The following is a 26,428-nucleotide window of genomic DNA, read 5'->3' as shown; positions in this document are numbered from 1 at the left end:
AATGCCTCAGGGGCTCCCAAGCTCAGTCTTTGGACCTCTTTCCTCTGTCTAGAGTCACCCCTTTGGTGAACTTACCAAGGTCACAGTCTCAAGGATATATTATATATATATATATATATATCCTATCATATTTTACATTACTCTTCCCTATATCTCCTATCCCATTATCTATCTGTCCCATCCTATCTATCACCTATCATCCATCTATATCTATTTATCTGTCATCCATCTATCATCTACCTATCTATCATCTATCTACCTCATCATCATCATCTCTGTCTATCTATCTAGATTTGTTTTAAGGAATTGGCTCATCTGATTGTTGGGGCTGACAAGGCAGGCCAGCAGGTGGGAATGCAGGCACAGTTTCTTCCCCGCAGCCTTGAGGCCGGACTCCTTCTTCAGGAAACCTCAGTCTTTGCTCTTAAGGCCTTCAACTGATTGGATGAAGCCCACCCACATTATTCACTTAAAATCTACTGTCTGTAAATGTTACACATCTAAGGAAAATATATCTTCACAGCAAAGTGTAGACTACTGTTTGACCAAACACCTGTGCTCCATAGCCGAGAGACATCTCCAAGTAGGTCTCTGTATTTGCTCCCACCTCTCTTCAGGCCTTTCTCTGCACAGCAGCAGAAATGATCCTCTTAAAATCTAAGGCGGCTCATGTCTCTCCTCTGCACAAACATACTCATCCCCCAGATTCTGCTCCTCATTCTTTGGCTTCCAGCCACATCGGCTTCCTTGCTGTCACCCAAACAAGCCAAAGATCGCCTCCCTTGGGGTCTCTGCTCTTCATGTGCGTATTTATGGGGCTCACCCCATTGTTTCATCCAGGTCTCTGCTCAAACACCACCTCCCCAAAGTGATCTTCGCTGACCACCTTATCTCGGGGAGTGCCCTGTCATTCCCTGTTTCCATAACTGGCTTTCTTGTTATACTTGTCATATATGTACATTGCATTTCTTGCATTTCTCTCCCTACTAGAATGTAAGTGCTGTTAGACTAAGGGATTTGTCTCTTTTGTTCCCCCAGTCAGTATCTGGCATGTACTTGGTGCTCAACAAGTAAATGAATATGTTTAAATATCTACTACACCAACCACTAGATGGTTGGTGTTGGACAATTTCCTACTTTTCTGAGCCTTGTTCATCTCCTCTGGGATCTTCTTTCCTACCACGTGTAAGGAGGCTGGCCCATAGTATATATTAAAAACATATCAGTGATGATTATTTTCACAGTGGTGAGATCATTTGTTTATTGAGCCACAGAACCCTTTCTCTGTCTTGTGTACATAGCAAGCTCTAAGGCATTTAACATAATTGATAAATATTTCCTGTTGGCCTACTATTTGCCAGGCATATAGTTCTAGGCATGAGGGATACAGCAGCCAACAAAACAGACAAAGCCACAGTCCACTGAGCAGTGTTGGACTTGGGCAGGGAGTTGGAATGGAAATGGTGAGAAGGTGTTGGATTCTAAGAGTTTGGCTGAAGGCAGACCCACAGGATTATTTTCTGTTTCTTTCAGTGTAAAAGAGTGGATGAAGGGAGGAGCCAAACACAGCTCTGAAGTCATCTCAAGTCAGATGGTGCCGGTGTTTCCTGGGATGGGACAGGAATGAGCAGGCCAGCTGAGGGCATCAGTGGTTTGGTTTAGACACGTTAAGTCTGAGATGCCTTTCTGACATCTGGGCAGCGATGTGGGCCACAGGCACACATGTTGTGGCTATCAGTGACTTTCTGATACTTAGAGTCCTAAAACTGGCTTGAGGCAGGGACTAGAAGGAAAGGGGCCATAACGGGGCCCAGTGAAGTTTGTAGGGAAGGCAGAGTGTTTGTAGGGAAGGAACCAGCCAAGCAGACGGACAAGGAGCAGTGGATGGAGACCAAGAAGGCAGGTCTGTGTTTTCGAAGCTGCGTGAAGAGTGTTTCAGGAACCAGTGTGCTCGCCTGGGTCAAATGCCATCAGCATTAGCAAGATGAAGACAGAAAACTGCCCCAGGATTTGGTAACATGAAAGTGGCTGATGACGGTGACAGGATGGACTTTATGAAAGCAGTTAATATAAACCTGACTGGAGTGGGAACAAGAGAGGAGAGGAGGCCCAGAAGTGGACCCAGTGGCAGTGGAGGTCTGGCTCTGGGGCCAGAGCTCCTAACTATTACTTTAAATTAAGGGATTGAATGGACAGGTGACAAATTTAAAGAAGGGTCAGTATATACATTGGGCCCAGCATACTGGGTTTGTGTGTATCTGGAAGACGCTGTATGCGGAGTGGTATGAACCAAGGTGTGGTGGATTGTCCAGAACCTCACAGATGAAATTCTGGCCTTTCCTTGGAGAAGTGGGTGACCTAGTGTGTGGTTGTTTTTGCTGTGGCCAGCAGGAAGCTCAGAACCAAATTTGTACCCCAGTATTAATAACTACACTGAATCTCATTCAAAGTGTCTCCTCCTTTGGCTCATTTCCTCCCCCCAACCCCACAGCTCTTTAGGTTTGTTTGTGTTTTACCCAGCCTCACTATCTTTATGGACTGGAGGTTGGGTATTGTGTTTAAACACAAATGAGTGAATCAGGGATGCCCCCTGGTGATGGGAAGGGAACATTGCAGGCAAAGATATTACCCTTAGTCTTGAATCCTTAGAATCGTAACTTTCTGAGGCATGGTTTGAGCATTAATGGGTGAACAAACACTTACACTCTTGGATTTGAGGGGCAATGGAAAGCCTCTGTGCCCCTGTCCATACCAGGAGTGTGTGTTCTACCAGTGTGATCATGACAGATGCCACCGGTGTGCTTCTTGAAAGCTGGAAGAGGAAATGCATGAAGTCCTCACGGAAAAGTCCCTGTTTGCTGGCTGGTGCTCAAGTCCTGGGATCTCCAGATAGCAGATGCTGAGGAGACAAAAAGCTGAAATGGGGAGGAGAGGGAAGAGAAGGTTCACACCATGGGCAGGAACTGGTAGTGATGGCAGGTCTTGGGGGCAGCCTGAGGCAGCAGGGCTTCCGGAGACGGGCCCTGACCAGTGCACCTGAGTGGGGCTGTTCTGGGCCGTGGACACAATGTGAACTCTGTGTGTGCACCTGCTGGCATTTCTACCTTCTTGCCCCAACATCAAAGGCAGGTATGGCAAGAGTGTGTGTGTGTGTGTGTGTGTGCGTCTGCATCTGTGGGTGAGCCTGTGTGTACGCATCCACATGCTTGTGAGCATGTGGATGGAAACGTGTGTCTATACATGAGTGTGTCAATATGAGTGTGTATATGTGTAATTGTGTGCACATGTGTGAGAATGGTGTGTGGGAGCATGTGTACGTGGGTATGCATTTTGTGTCTGTATATGTGAGAGTGTGGATATATGTGTATATAAGATGTGTAAGTGTGTGTAGGCATGTGCATGTGAGCATGTGTGTGAACAGATATGTGTGTGAGTGGTGTATGGGAACATGTGTTTGTATATTTTTCATGTCTGTGTAAGTGGGGTGTAGGAGTGTGTGCTGGGTGCTGGGAGGGAGGCCACCTGTGCTTGGCTGTGGAGAGTGGCTGAGTGGCCGGAGGGCTCCTGCCTGATGGAGAAGGCCTTGTGGTTTGGGTAAGTGGGGTGTAGGAGTGTGTGCTGGGTGCTGGGAGGGAGGCCACCTGTGCTTGGCTGTGGAGAGTGGCTGAGTGGCCGGAGGGCTCCTGCCTGACGGAGAAGGCCTTGTGGTTTGGAACCAGGGTGTGTGGCGAGGTGGAGGCCGGGAGCTGGGGGAGGCAGACCTTAGTGCGGTCTTGAAGCGGGGAATTGACAGAGGGAGCCTGAGAAGGCACCCAGCCCAGGGCGGCCAGATTGGAGTGTTCTCCCTGCTTCAGAATCATAACTTTCTGTCTCCCTCCAGCAGCTGTTCCCAGGCCGTGGCTTTGAAGCTGGCCAGAGCTGAGGCCCCTGTAGTGCATTCGCTTCTCTAAGTGTCAGTGCTCCCATTTGTGGGAGGGAAGTAACACACCTAGGCTGCAAAATGAGGGTGATGGACAGAATGAGGGCACAGTAATGCCAGCTGAGGGTCACTAGGTGCTGAGGCTGTGCAGGCCCTGGTCTCAGGCTTTACAGACACATGGATTCTGCACACAATACTGTAGAAACCCCTCCCTTTACAGAGAACACTGGGGCACAGAGAGATTTACTAACTTTCCTGAGAACGCATATACCTTCTGAGTGGCTGGGCTCCCGAGCACTGTACACTGGCCTGTAGGAGCAATAGGGCTATAAAGCACCTCTCCCAGAGCTGGCCACTTTACAGCCCTCAACAGGTGTCCCCTTGTCCCCTCTACCCTCTGTCCCTTCTAGGGCTCAAAGGGAACAACTGAGGGAGAGGACAGCCCTTGTCATGTGCCTCCCATGAGCACTGCCCCATGGAAGTCCCTGGTCCCTGGAGTCCCGATCCCTTGAGGAAATGATGTTGGTTCATGTAATAGCGTTGTAATGACAACAACATACTGGCTGAGAGCATACAACATGGTTAGGTGCAATTCTTCATTCCGCCAACACACACTTATTGGGCACCAGGGCTAAGAAATTGGCAAGACAGTCCCTGCCCTTGAAGGGCCCACAGTTTTGATGAGGACACAGGAGGATACACCCTGTGACAGACTCAGGGAGTGGGGAAGGTCAGGAGGTTACAGGAGCGCTGAAGAGGCACACCTGCCTCCAGCAAGAAAGTTGGGGAGCTGCTGGGCTCCTCCAGCCCTTTGCTCACCTCTCATGCCTGTGGTGCCTCACACTGCCCTCTGCTGCATGCCGCTGGAGCACCCCTTCTAGGAGACCAGCCCAGACTGACCTTTCTTACTCCCCTCTTCCCGGGGCCTCCTGCAGCCCTTGTGCCCCTCCCCTCCACCAGCATACACTCAGTCTCACATTCTCAGAGACCCCAGTGTCTAGGTGGCCCCGCACCAACCCAGCACACACTTGTCTTGACTGATGCTCAAATCTGGGGGTTTTTTTGTTTGCAGAAGCCCCAGGCTAAACTGGTGAGGAAATCCTGTCTGCTGAGTCAGGGACCCAGCTTTGCCCAGCAGGACTGAGTTTCACTGAGTGGGGTTGAAACACAAATTCCCTGCAGCCTTCGTGGGATTGATGTCCAAGGCACAGCTGCCATTTATGTTTTAAAATTTGCAGTTGGGGATCATTGTAAAATGTGATTGCTCTGTCTTGGGGACTTCTTAAAGTCCAACTCCACAATAAAGCCAATCAGACTCAACCATCAAATGTCAAATAGGAGCTAATGAACCATTCACAGGCCTGGGAGAGAAATCAGGCAATCTCTTATTTCAGGATTATTCCTTCCAAATATTGAATCTGAACTGTAAGCAGAATTTGCTATAATTGCATCCCCCTCCTCACGGGTGTGGGGAATCATTGGCATTCAGGTCATGTGGGTGCTTTCTAAGGAGAGGCTGACAAGCTCACTGGCTCTTTGCAGAGGCATGTGCTCCCAGGGCATCATTCTGAGGGAGGGCGGGCAGAGGGTGCTGGGCTTCCTCCCGGCTCTGTGGCTGAGCCCCTGGAGCTGGAGGTTGCCTGGGTGTCCCAAGGGCTTGCGTGGCAGCTTCTTCATGGACGGGGGCCATCTGCGGGGGAGGGAGCTTGGGTGCGGCTTCAGTGGGGCAGGTGGAGCCCAGGGACAGGGTTGTGTTTGGTCTCTATCTCATTACTTGCTGTGTTAGGATCTGCAAAGATTGGTGTCTTTACAGCACCCCTGTAGACTGATGCCCAATATATATGCTGCTCTCTGGTATGCCTTTAATTAAGGTTATCTGGGAGGGTTTGCCATCACTTCTACCAGATGCAGGGGTTTTTAATCACATCCTCATCTTCCCTCAGGAAGTTAGAGGAGCACAGCAGTGAGTCATTCTCTTTGTCAGAGACGGCTGGTTATCCATCAGAGGTCCCTCTCACCCCCGTCCTGTATAGTCATGGTGGAGACAGCTGTGTGGGCAGGAACACGCAGCCAGGCCCAGTCACATAACCAGCTTTCATCACTGGGATGTGAGAGGAAGTGATGTGGCCCACTCATAGGTCAAGTCCATCCTCAGCTCCTCTTGGGTTGGTTTTGGGTAATGACAGCGCTCTAGGGGATGGCAGAGTCACAAGGTGGAAGGAGCCAGGGAGTTCCGGATGGGCCGCAGTAGGTAGAGCACACCTGATAGTTCCAGTTCTCATCCCCCTGTGCATCTGTCTTATTGTCATGCGAACTCAGCATGCCTCCCGTAAGGTGGAGTATATCGGTCAGATCATACCATACATATCCCATTGCTTTGGCCAATAAAATGAGGCAGAAATTCGAAGCCTAAGTCTTAAGAAATCCTGCCTGTTCCGGCTTGTTTGTTTGCACCTCTGCCATCTCCATATGAGCATTTTTGACTAGTTCGCTAGAGGAGGAGAGGAGCCCGGAGTGAGTCAGCTCCCCTGGTTGTGCGGCCAGCGCCAGCCAGACCAGCCCACAACCAGCAACCCGTGACATGTGAGTGAGCCCAGCAAAGCCCGCAGAGCTGTCTGGCTGAGCCTCACCTAACTCCACACGCCTTGCAGGAAACACTGTTGTGTGCCACTGAAGATTTATGGTTGTCTGTTATGCGGTATTAGGACAACTGGTAACAGATATGGTCGTTTACTAAGCAGGAAGGAATCTATGCCTTGGGCTGTGATGTGAGTGAGAGAGAAATATCTATTGTGCATTTTGGAGCTGATTTGTAATAGTTTAACTTAGCCTAATTAAAATGACCCACTGCTTCCATGGCTATGCCATTGCTTCAGGATGAAGGATCCAGGAAAATCTGGTGTTGGAATACCTCTCGAGCTCCTTCCGGCATGTCTCTCCCCTCCCTTTCTACGCATGAGTTGCACTAGATTTCTCTTGGGTCCTCGAATGCTCCAGGCTGTCTCCAATATTCTGACCTGGTCATATGCTTTCCCCCCTGTTTAGAACCTGCCTCCTCCCCACAAAGCATAGCTAATGTGCCTGCTTCCAGCAAGCTTACCCTTGTGCTCAGAGGCGGCTGCTTTCTGTTATGATGGACCCAGATCCCTCTGCACCTCCTCAGGGCACTCAGTGCCTTTGAGGCTCGTGGCCCATGTAAATCTTCTCCATCCCGTCTGGCCCGCTCATGGAGGCGTGCCTCCCCTCAGGCGCATACCTGGCACATTGTACATACTCAGCGAGGATATCTTGAATAAATGCGCTGGTATAGGTGACATTTTTAGACTAAAATCACCAAGCTTTTCCAACAGAAGACCTCTGAGCTTGTGAGGACATATTAGGGACCCCCTTCTCTTCCGCACTGTCCAGTTGTCTGTTCATTTCCTCTCACCCTTCCTAAGCAGCTCAAGCTCCCAAGTGGCCTTCAGCGAGGAAGACGGGCTCCATAGCCAGTCTGCCTGGGTCTGAATCCTGCCCTACTCCTTACTGACCGTGGCATTTCTGACAGGGTCCTTAATGCCTGCCTGCCTCAGTTCCCTCATCTATGACATGGGGATCATGAGAGTGCCCGTCGCATATAGTTGATCTGAGGAATAAATGAGCACATTCACAGAGCCTCACATATGGTAATAGCTTATTCAAGGTTAGGGACTGTTTTATTCATTTTTGTGTTCCCAAATGCCAAAGCCACTGGTGGCAAAAAGAATGTGCTCAATATATGCTTTAAAAAAAACATTCCAGAGGTCTTCTTTAAAAAAAAAAAAAGACTGTGTTTTTTAGAGAAGCTTCAGGTTTACAACAAAATTGAGAGGAATGTACAGAGACTTCCCACACCCCTGCCACCGCATGCAGAGCTCCCCCTCCCCCCGTCTCAATGTCACTCACCAGGGTGGGGCTTTCTTTTAAACCACAGATGAATTTACACAGACACATTATAATCACCCAAGTCCATAATTTATCTTAGGGTTCACTCTTTTTTTTAACCATCTTAATCATTTTTTAATTGGAATATAGTTGACATAGAATATTACGTTGATTCCAGGTGTACAGCATAGTGATCTGACAATAATATATCATAACTAAATGCTCGCTGTGATAAGGGTGGTTACCATCCGTCCTCACACAAAGTGATTACAATGCTATTGACTGTATTCCCTATGCTGTACTTGATCCTCATGATTAATTGATTTTATAATTGGGAGTTTGTTCCTTTTTTTTCCCTTTCACCTATTTCGCCCATCTCCTTACCATTCTCCACTGTTTCTCCACTATTCTCGTGTTTATGAGTCTATTTCTGTTTTGTTTTTAGATTCCACATAAAAGTGAACTGGTATCATATTGTCTTTCTTTGTCTGATTTATGTCATTTAACATAATACCCTCTAGGTCCATCCGTGTTTTCAGAAATGGCAAGATTTCATTCTTTTTTATGGCTGAGTAATAGTCCATTGTGTATCTGTACCACCTCTTCTTTATCCATTCATCTACTGATGGACACTCCGGTTGCTTCCACATCTCGGCTGCTGTAAATAATGTTTCAATAAACATAGGAATATGTGTATGTTCTTGAATTAGTGATTTTGGTTTCCTCAGGTAAATTTCCAGAAGGGTAATTGCTGGGTCATATGATATTTCTGTTGTAGTTTTTTGAGAACCTCCATACTGCTTTCCATAGTGGCTGCGCCAATTTGCAATCCCACCAGCAGTGTATGAGGGTTCCCTTTTCTCCACTTCTTTGCCAACACTTTTCCTCCCTCCCTCCCTCCCTCCCTCCCTCCCTCCCTTCCTTCCTTCCTTCCTTCCTTCCTTCCTTCCTTCCTTCCTTCCTTCCTTCCTTCCTTCCTTCCTTCCTTCCCTCCCTCCCTCTCTCCCTCCCTCCCTCCCTTCCTTCTCTCTCTCTTTCCTTTCCTTTCTTCCTTCCTTTCTCTCTCTACCTTTTTTTGATGCTAGTTAGAGTTCACTCTTGGTGCTGAATATTCTGTGGGTTGGACAAATGTATGACGACATGTATCCATCATTACAATATACAGAGCATCTTCACTGCGCTTCTTTTTGACACCTGTTATGCCATGAACTCATAGGGAATGGGTTCAGCTGCCCAAGCTCCTTTCCGTTGGTTCTCTCTCCTTCGCACTGTGCCTCTCTGAGTGGAGCAGGCTGGTGCTTCAGCTGAACCTTCTATTTCTGATCATTTTCCTTTATGCCTTTCAGGAAGCTAACTTAGCTCTTAGAGTGCTTAATACACTCAAAATGTGCATTGATTCTCTTGGCAAGAATCTTGCTCTTACTTGTTTGCAGCATGGACTCTTCCGTTTTGCTGTGGTGACACTGACAGGGGCTTTCCTTTTTAAACAGTGCCCATTTCCTTGATGTCTACAACTCCCCTCCCTTGTAGATTTGCACATAACAAATGTATGCATGGAACAACTGTTTTCTGAAAGGACTAGGGAACATACAGCAGGTGTTTTTCCTCTTTTCCTTTGTGTTGGTCATTTTGGCGAACTACTAGAAGATGGTGGTTCTGACTGAAAGGCAATACATGCTTTCTGAATGAGTGAATTGAGAAAAAGTCATGGAAATAGTATTGAGAAAAGAAGATCAGAATGTTGAAATATTGAAATAGTTGTATAATCCCAAAGTAGTCACCTCTTCCACATACTCCACAATGTTTCCATTGCTCAAACCTTGGTTGGAAACAATAATCAGAGAAAACTATTTTCATGGCATTTCCTCTGCACTTTATTTGGATCCCAAAGATGCCCCAGCTTGATCCCTACTTCCTTCCCTTGCCACTTGCCATCCTGAGGCTCCTGAAGAAATGGCACAGAAACCAACAGTGTCTGAAAATTTTTGAGTATCATTGAATCACCCAAGGCAGTACATTTGGTGACTGCATTCACTGATACATGTTCTGACCTGTTTATTTTAAAATCCACTGTGTTAGGGATACATACGTCTCCCAGATATCCCAGTTCTTCTTTGTACCATGATTAGGAAAAAACTTGACAGCAAGCCAGGAGGTTGTGACCTTTCTGTCAACCATCACCTTCATTCAGCTCCGAGCCAGTGACCGAGCATTCTGTGCAGGCAGTTCTCAGGGTTTTACATGTTTATTCATTTAATCTCAACACTTTTGTGAGGTGGTCATCCCCACTTCAGAGATGAAGGAACTGAGACTTTGAGGGAGAGGCCCACAGGGGCCCCACCAGGAAATGTACTCCAGAGCACAGAGTGGGGCAGGTATGGCATCTCCTGGGGGACCACAGGAGTCACAGTGGGAAGGCTCAGCAAACGCTGCCCTGGAAAACCTACACTATGACAGCCCAGCGTTTCAGAAAACTTTGTTGTGTGCCTTTGTCGTGTCGGGAAACTGTAGGGAGACAGGAAGGGTGTCTGCCCGTTGGAGCTGGAGAAGGGAAAAGGCTAGCTGGTGGGGCAGGAATGTTCCTCTCACCCCGAGCAGGGCCAAGGGTGCTCGGGGGGAGTTTTGTCTTAGCAAAACCTGAACTGGGTGACCCCAAAAGTTCCTCTCCATTCTTAAGAGCCTGTGGGTCTCTGTCTGACTCATTTTCTAAGTGGCCCTTGAAGCTGTGCCTTTCCTGCCTTGGAGTAGAGCCATGTCTAGCAAGGGGCATCTACATGGGAGTCGCCCCCACCTGAACAAGGCCTGTAGTGGGTTTGCAGCCTCACCACCAGGACAAGTGGACAAGCAAGGCCAGAGGCAGAAGACCCAGCACTTTCAGGAGTGACTACTCTACTCGTTGGCAAGGAGTCTGTCTTACGAGGAGAGTCAGAGAGACTGACGGCTATCATCATAGGTTTTGAGCCAAACAGGCTGAAGTTTGAATTCTAGCTCAGCTGCTCCCTAACCACACTGGGTCTCAGTTTCCTTGTATGTAAAGTGTAAAAATTTTATCTCCTGTCTTGGGTGTTTCAATAGATAAATGAGTTTAACATTTCTCCAGGACTAGCATAGAGATAAACAAATGTTTATCAAAGCAACCAGAATTGTCCAGGTATTTTGCCCCAAGGTGATATATTTGGCTGGTGGGGAAATCCTTCATGAGAAGTAATAATACCAAATAACACTTATGAAGCACTTACTAAGTGCTTTACATTTATTAACTAATTTAATTCCTATATCAACCTTGTGAAGTGGGTTTATTATTCATTATTATATTGTTAATAATAAATAATAATAAGTATTATTTATTATTATTACCTTCATTTTACAGATGAGAAAACTAAGACACACAGAGGTGTCTCCTGGAAACCTCTTGGACAATTGCATAGTTGCAGAATGCTCAGCAGGGGGGTGGTTTGGTTAGAGACTACAGAGTCCATTCTAAACATCTAGCAGAACATTCCAAATGGATCCCCCAAATCTGTGAAGTCACCTCATGATAAAATATTTTTTAAATTAAAATTTATGAACTCTTATTCTTTGAAAGATACAGTTAAAAGGATGAAAAGGCAAAGAACAGACTGGGGGAAAATACTTGCAAATCACATATCTATAAAAGATTTGAATCCAGAAAAGATTTGAATCCAGATTATATAAACAACTCTCAATAGATAATAATAAGAAAACAACCCAATTTTTAAAGATGGGCAAAAGATTTGAAAAGACACTTGTTTGAACAAAGAAGATAAACGGGGGGCAATTAAGCACATGAAAAAAATGCTCCACAGTTGTCATGGTTTTAATGCAAATTAAAACCACATTAAGCTACCACTTTTCACCCACTCAAATAGCTAAAATGAAAAAGACTGACCACACCAAGTGTTGGCAAGGATGTGGAGCAGTGGAACTCTCATACACTGCTTTTTGGAACATAAATCAGTACAACTGTTAGGAAGAAAGAAAGACATGAGTGGGATGGAAGGAGAGTGGGACCCCCCAAAATGACCCAGGGAGTTGATCAGATAGAGCCGGAAAGCCAGAAATGACTCAGGGAGTCAATCAGACTTGGCCCACAGGGGCCAAGAGTAACTCAGGAAATGTCCAGGGTCTCCCCAGATAAGAAACACTAGAAGCACAGGCACAGTGCAGCCCATGTGCTCATTTTGCCAATCAGATCATGCCTAGAGGGCCAGAACTGTCAATCAAGGACTTCTCTGCCCCTCCAGTCATAAAAGAAGCCTCACAATAGGCAGTGGGGGCCTCTCAGACATAGGTCAGGCTGGCTCTGTTTCAGAGTGTAATAAACTTGCCCACTTGCATTATTGACTTTGGTTTCATTCTATCTGACTTCCCTGTGACTCTGAATTGAGGTCTTTTTTATCACAACTACTTTGGAACAGTTTGCCAATTCCTTAAGAAGTTCAATTTATACCTTATGATCTCAGCCATTACCAGGTAAATACCATAGGTTTTTATCCAAGGGAAATAGAAGCACATGACCACAGGAAGACTTGCCAGTCAACATTCACAGCAGCTTTATTTGCAAAAGCCCTTTGTGGGGAAAGTTAGAGTTCCTATGGCCAGGATCCTCATTGAACTTAAACCACTTGATGATGTAACTGGGCCTGTTGCTAGGCTACTGCTTCCACACCTATAGGCAATGAGCTATTACTGACTGAGTCACTATATAAAGAGCTCCCGTGCAGTGCTCTGCGTGGGGGCAGAGACCACGGAGGATTACAGACCTGCAGACTGTTGGATGCAGACGTAACTCTAGTGCTGGATCTATGGCCGGGAGAACAAGCTGGGTAATAAACCCTTTCACCCAATAACATTCTACTATCATTTCTGCAGTCACACTGAATCCATAGCGAACTTGCCCGGGGCTGAAACCCATTGGCAAGACACTGTCAAGTGGGTAGGTAAACAACTTTTGGTATATAAAATGATAGGAAATGCAGATCAGTGGTTGCCTGGAGGTGAGGGGAGAGGGGGAACTCTGCAGGGGCATCAGGAAACTAGGAGAGACAGAGGGATGGACATGTTTACCACCTGGAGTGTGGCAGTGGTTTTACAGGTGTATACATTTGTCAAAACTTACCAAATTGTAGGCTTTAGATGTTTCAGTTTTTTTATGTCAATTTACCTCAATAAAACTCAAAAATGAAATTCATCTGTGAAGAGTGAGGGGTTTGGGAGCTGTTTGAGGCCCTGAGTGGTTCAGCCTGGGCTCTCTCTAGGTTGATACTATTAAAAAATTATTGTTTAACATTAAATCTCCAGTAAAGGCCAGGCCTTGTACCATCCACTTTCTATTTTCTCAGAACCTGCGTAGAGCCTGTGCAAGCAAGCGGCCCTCAAAAGGGCAAGGGGTGGGCTTGGGCTTGGGGAAAAGCCTTCCAAGCTCCATCCAGTTTTCTGCCTTACAGATGTGTTGTCCTGACCCTTTTAGAAAGTGAGTTCTATGGAACTATTGCCTTTAACCTCCTCCTAAACTGGTGGGAGGAAGTTGAAAGAGCAACAAGTTTCAGTGATGCTGCCGGCTGGCTGTGCCAGCCTCCTGGAGCTAAGGGAGGAAGGGGAGCCTGGGGGAGCGGGCCAGTGCCCTGGGTGCCTTTCTGCCCCAGGCTGTGTGTTCTTCATCTTCCATTGCTCCTGGGATGTGGGGCTGTCTCATGCATATTCCAGCTTGTCTCCTGTGGAGCCCAGCTCAGCAGGCAGACAGGCTGGGCTGAGGCAGGGTGTCTGTTCATGGTCTGCTGCTCTTGTCCTCCTTTCACAAACCCAAGTCAGGATTTTTAATGATGCTAAGAACTAGTTTGCAATGGAAACCACCAGTGGATTCCACTCCCAGCCTCTCGTGGTGTGTGGGTCTGCGGAGGAGGATACAAACCCAAGGCAAATGCCGCTGGGCTCCCACCTGCTTCTAGAAGGCAGACCTGGAATGGCCCTGCTCCTGGCACGGCAGCCCACCGGAAGACTCCTCCAGACTGGTTCATGGAGGTGGGCTCTGTAGGAAGGTTGTGAGTCTCGCACAGGCACAGCAGACAGTGTAGATGGCAGAAGGAACAGGCTCCGGAAGCAGGAGGGAAGGACACAGTAAACGGCATGTGTGAGTCCCTGAGTCTTTCATCTACCAGGGCACTACTGACAGCTTTGGCCAAGTCACTCCTTATTGTGAGGGGCTGTCCCGTGCATTGCAGGATGCCAGTAGCATTTACTACCACCTTGCCCACCCCCACCAAGTCATGACAGTCTGAACCACCTCCATACAGTGCCAAATGTCCCTTGGGGGAGAAATCACCTCTCATTGAGAGCCACTAAGCTCACCATTTTGGACCTGTGAAATGGCCATACTTGACCTCCCTTAGGGCAGGAGATTGGACTAGACGAGCACTGTCCAGTGTGGTAGCACAAGTCCCATGTGGCTCTTGAACACCTGAAATGCAGCACATCTGAATCGAGAATGTTCTGTGTGTGTAAAATGTAAAATCCAGACTGGATTTTGAAGACTTAATATGTTAAATACAATGTAAAATAGCTCATTAATAATTTTCATTTTGCTTATGTGTTGAAATGATACTTTGGGTATAACAAGCTACATAAAATAGGTTATTAAGATGAATTTCATCAGTTCCTTTTTACTTTTTTAAATGTGGCTATGAGGAAATCTAAAATGACCTATGTGTCTCATGCCATATTTCTATTAGACAGGGTTGGTGTAGAGAAGGGACAGATGGCAATCAAAGAATCACCCAGTCAGCGTGACAGTACACTGACAAGGAACGTGGTAGGGCAGATGAGAGCAAGGACTGGGGGATGCTCAAGGGACAGGGATCGGGTCAGGGTCAGGAAAGGCTCAGGAAGTGATGCTAGAGAGAAGCTCTGAGGGAGGAGGAGGCAAAGCAATTCACGCAGAAGGAGGAGCTCATGCAAAAACACTATGGTGGCAGCCAGCATGACACATCTGAGCCACAGACAGCAGGCTGGCATGGCGGGTAAGGAGTTGGTCTCCATCCTAAAAGTAGAGGGAAGCCACTGAGGGGATTTTAAGCAGTGGGGGTGACATGATCTGACTTGCATTATAAAAAGCTCACTATGTCTTTGCTGTTTTATTTTCTCTTCTAAGAGGTCACAGGGGCTGTGGAATCAGACTGCCAGGTCCAAATCAGACGTCTGTCACTTACCAACTCCATGGTCTTGGGCAACTAACTTAGACACTCAGTTCCTACATCTGTAAAATGGAGATGCTGATAATAATAGAATTTATCTTTTGGGTTGTTGCAATGATTAAATGAGTTATTTTGTGAAGAGTCAGGTCCCACATCTATGAAACAGGGATGATGGGAACAGAGCATTTACGCCATAGGGATGTTGAGATGATTAAGTGCGGTATTATGTGAAGGGCATGGCAGGGCCAGACCTGTAACCTCTCAGTGTTACTCAGTATTACCTTCCTGTGGGGCAGACTCGACCCTAGACTTCTCGGCTTTCCTCTATCTGGGTACACATTCAAATCTGTGTTGTATTTTTTATGTGTTTCTCTTTTCCATTAGACTTTTTACTCTCCCAGGAGGAAATCCCAGCTGGGTTAGGATTCTTGCCTTCTCTTCCATCAAGGTCTGGCGACTGTAAAAGAGGAACAGTCAAAGGACACAGGGAAGAGAGTTCCACTGAAGCCATGATTCCAGCTTTTCTCCAATGATGGAATTCCTTATAGTTTCTCCCAACATTTCATCCTTTTAAAGCCAGTCTGAATAAAGAGGTGTATCGTAGCTGGAAGGAAAAGAAAAATGAGCTTCCCTTGGCTCTTGCCTATTGGAGCGGAGCACCCCAGGCTGCTGCTGGGCCAAGGCGGGAGAAGGTACAGCTTTCACAACTTTATGCACATATTTGGAAAAGTCCTTGATTGTTAAGTTCTTTGACTGCATTCCAAGAACCCAGCAGTGCCTCCTCAGAGGGTGACCCCCTGGGAGCCAAGACTGGTCTAGATATGCTGCAAATTGCTCAAGGGTTTATAGCAACTTGGGCGGTGTGACATGTATACATAAGAGCTCAAAAACTTGAAAATCCATCTGGGTAAATAAAACCAAGTATGTGCGCAGCTTTGCCTGTTAATTCAACCAGAAGTTTCATAACAGGGCTTAGCCAGGAGCCTGACGTGCCATCAGTGGACAGCTTTGGTTTACTCTCCACTGAGTTTGTCTCTTGGGAGAATAAAGGTCACGCTGTGCGCACCAGTCTCAGGAGAGGACAGGCTCCTACCGGCCATGACACAGGGAGACCTGCACTTGTCCATTCATTTTCCTGCTCCTTATACAATGAAGAACTGAATTTGGTCCAGGCTTGCTTACATATTTTCCTCAGCCCTGGAAAGTCCTTGGAAGCTTGAGCTTTCAGGGGTCCCAAGGGATTCTGGATCAACTTCATTCTCTGTAAATTACAGCCCGGGGGTAATACGATCCCTGGTGCTGCTGCCTCTCCACGCATCTCACTCCTACGTGACAATTTCCCAAGCAGAAGGGAAGCTGCTAAGAACAACCTTTCTTGTACACACCGTGTTATAATAAGAAATACATTCGTTTTTGTCTCTGGTTCCTGGCACAGAGCTGCTAAAACCCTTGTAATTTCCTGAGTTATAGATGTGCTAGGAGCATCTTCTAATCTACTCTTTGGTCTTTAACCCTAGTTCCTGACATAAGAACTTATGATATCCTTGGAATTGCCAGAAAGCTGAGTGTCTTTCTGTATGTTAACGAGATGACTGGTGGCTGGGGCCCCTAGATTAGCTTCAGGATAGAGGCTGGTCATTAGAAAAACGAAGCCTCAGATTAGAAACTTTGAACTTTCAGCCCCACTACCCAACCCCTGCGGAGGGGAGAGAGCCTGGAGATTTAGTTAATAATTGATTGTGTTTATGTGATGAAGCCTCCATAAAAATCCCTAAACTCTGGCGTGGAGGTGGCCCCTGGGTGGGTGACCCCGTGGAGGTTTCGGGGAGAGAGGCAGGCTGGGAGAGGGTGTGGAAGCTCCGGGCTCCTGGCCCCGGCCTCATCCTGTGGCTCTTCATCTGGCTGTTCAACTGCATCCTTTGTAATATCCTTACTAATAAGTCAATCAGCTGTTAATAAATGTTTCCCTGAGTTCTATGAGCCATCCTAGCAAATTTTTGAACCCGAGAAGTGGGTGATAGAAACTCCTGATTTACAACTTGTGGATCACAAGTACAGGTGACAATCTGGGACTTGTGTTTGAGTCTGAAGTGAGGGGTGGGGCATGGGGAGGAGGCAGTCTTGTGGGACTGAGCCCTTAACCTGTGGGGTCTGCACTAACTCCAGGCAATAAATGTCAGATTTGAGTTAAATTGTGGGATACCCTGTCAGTGTCCACTGAGAACGTGAGAATTGCTTGGTGTGGAAAAACCCACACATCTGGTGTTGGAAGTGTTCTGAGAGTAGGGGAAAATACCGTTTTCTTTTACATGCTCTCTCTTAACAGAGAAGAATTTCCCCAAAGCACCCCACAGACTTCTTCTGTCTTATTGGTCAGAACTGTGTCATGCGCTCACCTGCAGACCAATCACTGGCGTAGGATTGCTGTGCTTGGGTTAGAGCAGCTCTGGGGCCAGGCACATTGGGCTTTGGTGACAAGGAAGCAGAGGGGAATGGCTGCTGGGTTTGAGCTCTGCTGTCCCACAAAGCCTTTATCCTAAGAGCAATGGGGAACCATTGTAGGGCTTGAAGCAGAGGACTGACAGGATCAGACTTGTGTTTTTAAAAGACAGCGTGGCAGGAGAGTGGAGAATGGGTTGAACTGGGGCAGGAACAGAGGTGGGGAGATTGGTTCCAAGCTGTCCAGGTTTTTGTAGTGATGAATAAAGTCAGAGAGGATTTCATTCTATGTTTTGTGAATACTTTTTTTAAGGCTGTACTATGTTTCAGGATAATGCTTTGAAGAGCCTCCTGATATATTTGCCCTTCTTAGTGATTTACTTTTTGCTCCTTCAGAGTCCTTAAAGCTGGGCTGGGGGACCCAACTCATTGCCCAGGAAAGAGGAGGGAGGCCACTACCTACAACAAAGAAATCATTACTGGCCCTGAGTTTCAAACTCGACTTTCTAAATCCACAGAAAGACAACAGTCTGAAGTAGGAGTCAGCAAACTATGGCATTCAGGCCAAATCTCATGGCTGTTTTAGTAATAGTTTTATCGGAGCCCAGCCACACTCATCTGTGTACAAGTTGTGTACAGCTGTTTTTGCACTACGACAGCAGAGCTGAGTAACTGTGACTGGGGACCATATGACCCACAAAGCCTAAATTATTTACCACCTGGAATTTTATAGAAAAAAAGTTTGTCAATCTTAGTCTAGAAAAGCAGACTTTGGAGAGGGAAGGTATTTTCTTGGGATACCTGCGGCTGAATTTTTCATAACAAGATCCAAAGGTTGGAAGACTCACTATGGAGTAAAAGGACAAGGATCTGTGGCCACACAGGACTGGGGAACTTTGGCCACACAGGACTGGGGAATGTCCCTCTAGTGCTGAGGCCAGCAAGGCGGGAGGGCCTTTAGACGTGGATGTCCTGGCCTCCCCTTCAGAGACAGACTCCCGGCTGCCCATTGGCATAGCTTGGGAACCTCAAGGCATCCAGAAGAGTCTCTCAGTTTTCACGGTGCAGTTGCCCTGTGGCTCAGGGATGCAGAGTTGCAGTGGCTGAGGGAGACTCCTCAGAAAGGTGGCCTGAGAGTGGCCCTCTGACCTCACATATCAGCTCTCTGGTTGGTCAACTCTGACATTTCAGGAAGGCCTTACCAATCACCCCTCCTCCTTCCATGAAGTTAGCTCCGCCCTTTCTACACTTAGCAAAAAACTCCAGACGTCTCTTTCATAACACCCATTGTACCTGTAGTTATTCATTCAATATCTATTTAGCCTACCGAGCTGTTAACCCTAGGAGGCAGGACCATAGCTGGTTGGTGATTTTATGCTTACCCTGAAGCTCATGATAACACTCAGGGGTGCGCCATGCGTGGATGAATGAGTAACTCAGAAGACCTCTCCCTGGTTTATCTCTGTTTGGCATTTTATTGTCTAGTAGCTCCTGGTACCATCATTATGAAAGGCAGGGTCCCTATTTAAGAGAGGAGATGAGAAAACCATTAACTCTGTGGCTGCCTCTGCAGGCAGCTCTGGGAAACCACAGAGGCCCTAGAGCTTCGATGTGTTCTTGACACTGAAGTGTCTACACTGACTTACACCCACTGCTACACTGTCCAGGGGGCTATTGTTGGTATCTTCAGGGAAACAGAGACTTTCCTCTATTGGTTTCTAAGCTGGAGAAGTGAGGCTAACTGGCCACCATTTAACTGGCCCGATTTCTTGGGATGTGAGTACCGTGCGGATGTCCAGGAACAATATGTTGCAGTAGGATCACCTGGCAGAAGTTTCCTTGGGCAAAGAGAAGTGGGGTGGGCCAAGTGCAGTCAAATAACTCAAATAATTTTGTGCTTTTATGTATGTTATATTTCAATGGCAAGTTAAAAAATGAGAAAGGAAATGGAAATAGTCATGACAAATTTTTACCCAAATCAATAATAAGGCAGTATTTGTTTTGGGTTCAACAAGGAGTAGATGCTCTACTAAGCACTTGGCATATATTTTCTTGTTTTGTTCTTATAAAACCCTTTGAGATGTTCACCATTCACTGAAAAACTATGTAACGAGCGAATGAGGCATTGTCCAGTCCCTGAGATACCGCAGTAAGCAGAGACAAGTTTTTGCCTTCGTGGAACTTCCATTCCAGTGGATGGGTACCACTACTAGCCCCAACTTGTAATTTAAGAATAAGGTCCTGGAAAGTCCAGTAATTTACTCAGATTCTGTGTCTGGCAATTGATTAGGCCAAAATTCAGTTTCTGAAGCTCTGACTCCAAAACTCCTAGCCAGGTTTCTTCTTTCACATGGATTGCCCCAAAAGATTATGTAGACAATCCTTAATACCAGCTCAGGAGTTCTTTGGTACATTGTAAGACAGATTCTTTTATATACTTAGATTTAAAGCAGAAAATGTTTGTGTAACCAAAGAACAGAAGGGAAGGTCGACTGAGCTGCTCCAGCATGACCACAGGATGGCCCCCGGAGCCCCGCTCTCCTCCGTGTCAGGCTCCTCCTCCGGCCGGAGCTCACCCTGGCAGCCCAGGCTTGTCCAGCCCTTGTCACTGGCCATCTTGAAAGGGTCACATCCCAAGCTAATCAGGCCAGTTAAATGGTGGCCAGTTAGCCCCATTTCTCCAGCTTAGAAACCAACAGAGGAAAGTCTTTGTTCCCTGAAAATACCAACAACAGCCTCCTGGACAGTGTGGCAGTGGGTTTAAGTCAGTGTAGACACTTCAGTGTCAAGGACACATCTGCGGTGCCTCCCTGTGGGACTCCAGCAAACACTGGGACAGTCCCTCCTTGGGGCACGTGCCTTTCCCAGAACCCCTTACAAGCCCAAGGGCATTCTTTATATAATTGTATTTATTCTTTGAAGATGTTATAAATTCAGATGGCACAAAATTCAAGAAGTTATAAAAAAAAAGGTTACAGCAGGAAGTGCCTCTCCCACCCTGTCCCCCAGGGAACTGAGCTTCCTTCCCTGTGTTCTTTGCTCCTCATGTTTGCTGGTGGAGAACATTCTAAGGCAAAACAAAGGGCTCAGAGGCATCTCCGGGTGCCCCTGCTCAGTAATAAAGGAAGATGGAGGGGCTTATCCTTGACACTCCTTAAATTTCTTAAAATGTGAGGGGATCCTAAAATATTTCCCTGATTCAGACTAAAGCCTCTATGTGAGTCCCCTTCTGTTCCACGAAGCCTGCATTCCCAAACCTCTGAGAAGACAGGCCAGTGACTGGAAAGTATAGTCCCCACAGGAAACAAATACACCGGTGTTCTGGGCCACATGCTGGGGTCTTGTGATTTGGTTTGCTGAAAGCCCACCTGGGAGCTTGTGCTTAACAAGAGTGTCCCAAGTAGGGAACAAGACCCAGGGACGGGGTGACCACACTAAAGCACTGTGTCTTCTCAGCCTCGGGAGAAGTCACTTCTCTTTTGGTGCCTGTTTCTCTTTAGCAACCAACTTTTCAAAACACACTAATTCTCTCCCCCCAACAGTTCCTAGGCAGGTAAGAGACATTTGGAATATTGAGCTACTGGTTTTAAGAAAAGCCAGGGCAGTCAGTGATTCTTCACCAGCAATAAATCATCTTCTGGGGAGCGATGGGCTAGCGTTCATTCCATGCGTCCATGGACGGGGGTTGATTTAGTGTTATAGTCAGGCCATTTGGCAAGACAAAGTAATTATGACTTGTAATGTCTGCTGAGTTTATCTCTTTCCTCCTTTCCAATAGGACCAAGAACATGTGTTAGAAATGGACATCCTTGACCATCCTTTTGAGATCATGCATAGCATCTTAATTCCAGGCTATAATGAAATAAGAGATATTCAAGGTCATAAAGTCAGTATGCTGCTTTGTTTTATCTTTCATTTAAGTGGATGTTTTCCTTTGCAATGAAGTGTTCTGTTGCCAAAGACCGTTTGGCTCTGTTTCCATGCTCCCATCAAATTCTCCAGCATCTTGCTAACCCAGAACCTATTTGAATAAATCATATGCATATTGCCATTCTGTGGGAACTGGGGTCACAATGAGAACTGCCTGTTTTCTTCTTGTGTCAATCTTTCAGACACACTCTGAATTCTCTGCCTGAAGTTGCAAGCTATTGGCAAAGGAGCATGAGGGTTGGCAAACAGCAAGAGTGGATGACAGGTCAAATACTGACCTATTCTGGCATTTACCAGGCAAGAAGCAGTGCTGAAGGTCAGAATTATTCAGAAACTGGCTGGAGACCTGGGGCTCTCAAAGGGTTGGCTGAAGAGTGTTGGCAGTGGATGGAAGAAGAAATTCAATATGCTGGGTTAAGAACAGAGGAACACAAAGATGACTAGATATAGTCCCATTTTGGAGATCCCGTAACCTAGCACAGGAGATGGACATTCATTCAAGACGTATTTATGGCGCATTACTATGTGCTGGCCACTGGGGAAACGGAGATAATAAGATGGGGGGCCCTGTTTGCTTGTAGCTCATAACTTGATGGGGAGACAGACATGGGAACAGAGAACTGTGATCCCAAATGAGAAGTGAATGCCCAATGCTCTTGGGAGAATGGATCAGGGTATGAAGGATCAGAAATAGCTTTGAGGAGGAGGTGACAGAAACCTGGAAAGATGCATAGGAGTTTTTGTCAGGTGCATCAGATGGAAAGGACATTGGGGTGGAGTGGCTGGTAGGGAAAAGCACAGGGAAATGATAAATAGGAATTTTTGGGAATAATAGTGATGATGATAATACCAGTGAATTATGTAGCACCATCATCATGTGATGTTCTTCGATTTTAGGTATGTATCCTGGCTTAATTCTCACAACCACCTTATATGCAGATAAGGCTGGGTCACAATGATCACAGTGTTTGTTAGTGGCAGAGCTGGCTGGCTCTGAAATTTGTCCTCTTCCCTACCGCTCTCTCCATGTGCCCTGAGCATGTGATAAAGAGGTAGAAAGAAGCTGTGTAGATGTGATAGGCATGCACTTTAGGGCTGGATGGTGGTCAACATTGTCTGCCATCTGCCAGAGCTGAGACTTTGCCCTGCTGCAAAGAAGAATTTTGTGTAGGACAACTTGCACCAGATCTGTGCTTTGGAAAAAATCACCTTGGCATCTTAAGAACTTGGAGGTTGGCTTAAGGCTATTGCAATTGTCCATGTCAGGGCTGGTGAGGCCTGATGGGCAAAAGCCATGGAATGAGAAGCCCAGGAAAGATTTAAGAGCTGTTTAAGGAGTAAAATGACCAGGATTAGGGGAGTAGTTGGTTATAGGGGGGTGACAGGAGTTGACAATGACTGAGGCTTATAGCCTTGGGCTTCATTTGCAGCTGCCAGTTCTGAATTGCTGCTCTAGGTGCTGGAATGGGGGGACTACACAACTGTATCAAGATGCTGCTACACCCCCAGGCTGCCCCAGTTGTGGACGAGTTAATTGCCTTCAGCACTGCAGACACCAGGCTGCAGGAATCCCAGAGGAGCGGAGACTCCAGGAATTCCAGCACAGGATTAACCGTGCCCTCTCACAAGGATCTGAAGCTCTTCCTACTGCAGAATCTGCCAAACCCAGATCCTTTCCCCGCTAAGTCCTGGGGCCCCAAAGCCCCATTTACTCCCCCACCCTCCAAGAAAGCAAATATTTTGTTTGCTTCATTACAACTTCTGCGTCCCAGGAACATTTTACATTTTCTGGCAGGGCAGTTCTCTCTTCATTGTTTTGAGCTGTCCTTCCAGGCTAATTTTTCAGCCTCACCTTTGCATACTCAAGAGGCTCATAAAGCATTTTCCCGACAAAAGAACAGCCTTCTCCCAAAGATGAATTTTGTGGCCACCCTGAGAATGCAGAAACAGTGGCAGGCATCTTTGAAAATTGCAACGTTTTTATTCCTCCCCTAATATTAAATGTTACAAAAAGGCCAAGAATGGAGATCATTAGATTTATCTAGTGTCTCATTGAACAAATATTTATTGAGGGAATATTTCCACCTCTAGTAATTGATGGTCAATCCTCTTGCTAAAGACAGTGAGAAAGCTGGACATAGTAAAAAATAGTCCGTTGTAACTGAGAGTGAAACCGGCTCTCGCCCAGGCTGCAGCCGAGCTTTGAGCCGTCTCTGTGGCCTGGAGCCCTGTATTGCTGGTGCTCCCGCCTCCCTCCAACCTCGACTGATTGTTCTGATGTCATTCTAGAATTTCTTGTCACTATATCAGTGGGTTATGTTGCTATTCCTAGAAACCAGTGTTTCTTCTTTCTTTGTTTACACTGTCTTGTTGAAGAAGGAAATTTCCTTAGAAGGGTTGTGGAAGGTAAATTTTTTTGTGTGTATATGTATCTGAAAATATTTTTTATACTACTCATACATCTGATAACTTGTCTGGTTGTAATAATGTAATCTTCTACATTGAAAAGAATTACCTCTTAGAATATTTTTATTTTTATTTATTTATTTATTTATTAATTATTAAGATATTATGAAATACACTCTTATGAAGGTTTCACATGAAAAACATTGTGGTTACTACATTCACCCATATTATGAAGTCCCCGCTACACCCCATTGCAGTCATTGTCCATCAGTGAAGTAAGATGACACAGAGTCACTACTTGTCTTCTCTGTGCTACACTGTCTTTCCTATGACCCCCCACATACCATGTGTACTAATTATAATACCCCTCAATCCCCTTCTCTCGCCCTCCCCCACCCACCCTCCCCAACCCCTCTCCTTTGGTAACCTCTAGTTCCTTGTTGGAGTTTGTGAATCTACTGCTGTTTTGTTCCTTCAGTTCTGCTTTGTTGTTATACTCCATAAATGAGGGAAATCATTTGGTACTTGTCTTTATCTGCCTGGCTTATTTCACTGAGCATAATACCCTCTAGCTCCATCCATGTTGTTGCAAATGGTAGGATTTGTTTTTTTCTTATGGCTGAATAATATTCCATTGTGTATATGTACCACATCTTCTTTATCCATTCATCTACTGATGGACACTTAGGTTGCTTCCATTTCTTGGCTATTGTAAATAGTGCTGCGATAAACATAGGTGTGTATGTGTCTTTTGAATCTGAGAAGTTGTATTCTCTGGGTAAATTCCTAGGAGTGGAATTCCTGGGTCAAATGGTATTTCTATTTTTAGTTTTTTGAGGAACCTCCATAATGCTTTCCACAATGGTTGAACTAGCTTACATTCCCACCAGCAGTGTAGGAAGGTCCCCCTTTCTCTGCATCCTCACCAGCATTTGTTGTTCCTAGTCTTTTTGATGTTGGCCATCCTAAGTGTTGTGTGCCTCTTAGAATTTTTAAGGCATTGTTTTATTATATTCTACCATCTAGACTTGGTAGTGCAAAGTCAGATACCATTCTTTTTATTTACTTAACATTGTTTATTAGGGGCTATAATCTGATGTATCACAAAGCAAAAACTGGTGTAACTACTGGCTTTGTGAAGAAAATAAAACATTGCTACCCTCCCCACCCCCAAGCCCTCTCCCTGTACCTTCTCCCAACTACTCTTCCTTCCCTTCCTCCAAAAGAACAATTACCCTGACTTTTGTGTCTTTGCTTTTCTTTATAACTTTATCATTTCAGCTTATATCCCTAAATCCTAAAGTTTAGTTTGGCCCATTTAAAAACTTAATGAAATGGAAGAAAAGAATGTTTTCTTTTGGGCATAGTTTCTTCAACTTTTGTTTGTGAGATTATCTTTTTGGGATGTAGCTGTGTTTCTCCTTTTGCATTACTGTGTAATACTTCATTCTTTGAATATAAAAAAAACCTTCATTCTTTGAATACACCCCAGTGCATTTACCCATCCTATTGTTGATGGACACTTAGGTTGTTGTTTCCAGTTTTGGTTAATCACCCAAAAAAGCTGCCAGGAACAATGGTGCAGCCATATATATTTTATTCAGGTTCATATCTAGGAGGAGTAGAATTTTTGGGTCATTGGGCATGTGGTGGCATCTTGTTGTAATTTCCATTTGAATTTTCCTGATTATCAGTGATGTTCAGCCGTGTTTCACATGTTATTGCCTATTTTTTCTCCTTTGATGATGTAGCTGTTCAATCTCTCTCTCTCTTTCTCTTTTTTTTTGCCCATTTTTCTATTCTACAGTTTTTTTCTTATTAATTTGTAGATGTTCTGGATACAAGCTCTTTGTCAATTATATTGTTGTAAATATTTTCTCCCATTCTGTAGTTTGCATTTTTCACTCTCTTAATGGTGTCGTTGGAGGAAGAGATGCTCTTAAGTTAATGTAGTCAAATTATAAGCCTTTTCTTTATGGTTATTATTTTTTATATCTTATTTATGAAGTTTTTTTCCACCCTGACATTGTGAAGAGCTTCTCCTATATTATACTCCATAAGAGCTATTGTTGCCATTTGCACTTTAGATCTATAATCTACCTGGAATTCATACTTTGTCTGTGTTAAGAGGTAGGAATCAAGTCTGATTTTTTTCCCTTATGAATATCCAATGAACTCAGTACTATTTATTTTAAAAACTATTCTTCTTCTGATTCTCTTCAATGCCATTGTCTCTGCAATTGTCATTAATCATTTGTGTGTATGTGTGTGTGTATATATATATCTAGGCTCTCCAATCATTTCCACTGGTTTGTTTAATCTTCTATTAATACCACATTCTCTTCATTATTGTAGGATTATAATAAACCCTTATATCTCATAGAGTAAGCTCTCACCCCTTGTTTTTCTCTACAAATGACATAGATATTTTCAGGACTTGACATATCCATATAATTTTTAGAATTAGGTTGCCATAAAATTATCCCATTGGAATTGTATTGAATCCATAGATCAATCTGGTGACAACTGATATCTTTACAATATCTAGTCTTCAATCTATGCACATAGTATATCACTTTTATCATTTACTTATTTCTGGGCAATAAACTATCCTAAAACT

The 26,428-nt window shown here is 45.5% G+C and overlaps 1 long non-coding RNA gene across 2 annotated transcripts in view; it reads left to right on the top strand.

Annotated features, from left to right (window-relative positions):
* Window positions 1–12,578: 12,578 nt before the first annotated feature.
* LOC140848673 (uncharacterized) overlaps window positions 12,579–26,428 on the top strand; it is a 55,290-nt gene continuing 41,440 nt past the window's right edge. The window contains exon 1 of one of the 2 annotated variants that reach the window (XR_012129771.1): window positions 12,579–12,669. This is a non-coding gene — a long non-coding RNA (uncharacterized lncRNA). Of the gene's footprint in view, window positions 12,670–15,436; window positions 15,726–26,428 lie in introns of those variants that run through there. The other variant, XR_012129772.1, reaches the window with a different exon arrangement.

Source organism: Manis javanica, chromosome 4 (genome assembly GCF_040802235.1).
Source record: "Manis javanica isolate MJ-LG chromosome 4, MJ_LKY, whole genome shotgun sequence".
In the NCBI taxonomy this organism is placed as follows: Eukaryota; Metazoa; Chordata; class Mammalia; order Pholidota; family Manidae; genus Manis; species Manis javanica.
The sequence above is the reverse complement of the archived record's forward strand: the minus strand, read 5'-3'. Positions and strand labels throughout refer to the sequence as shown.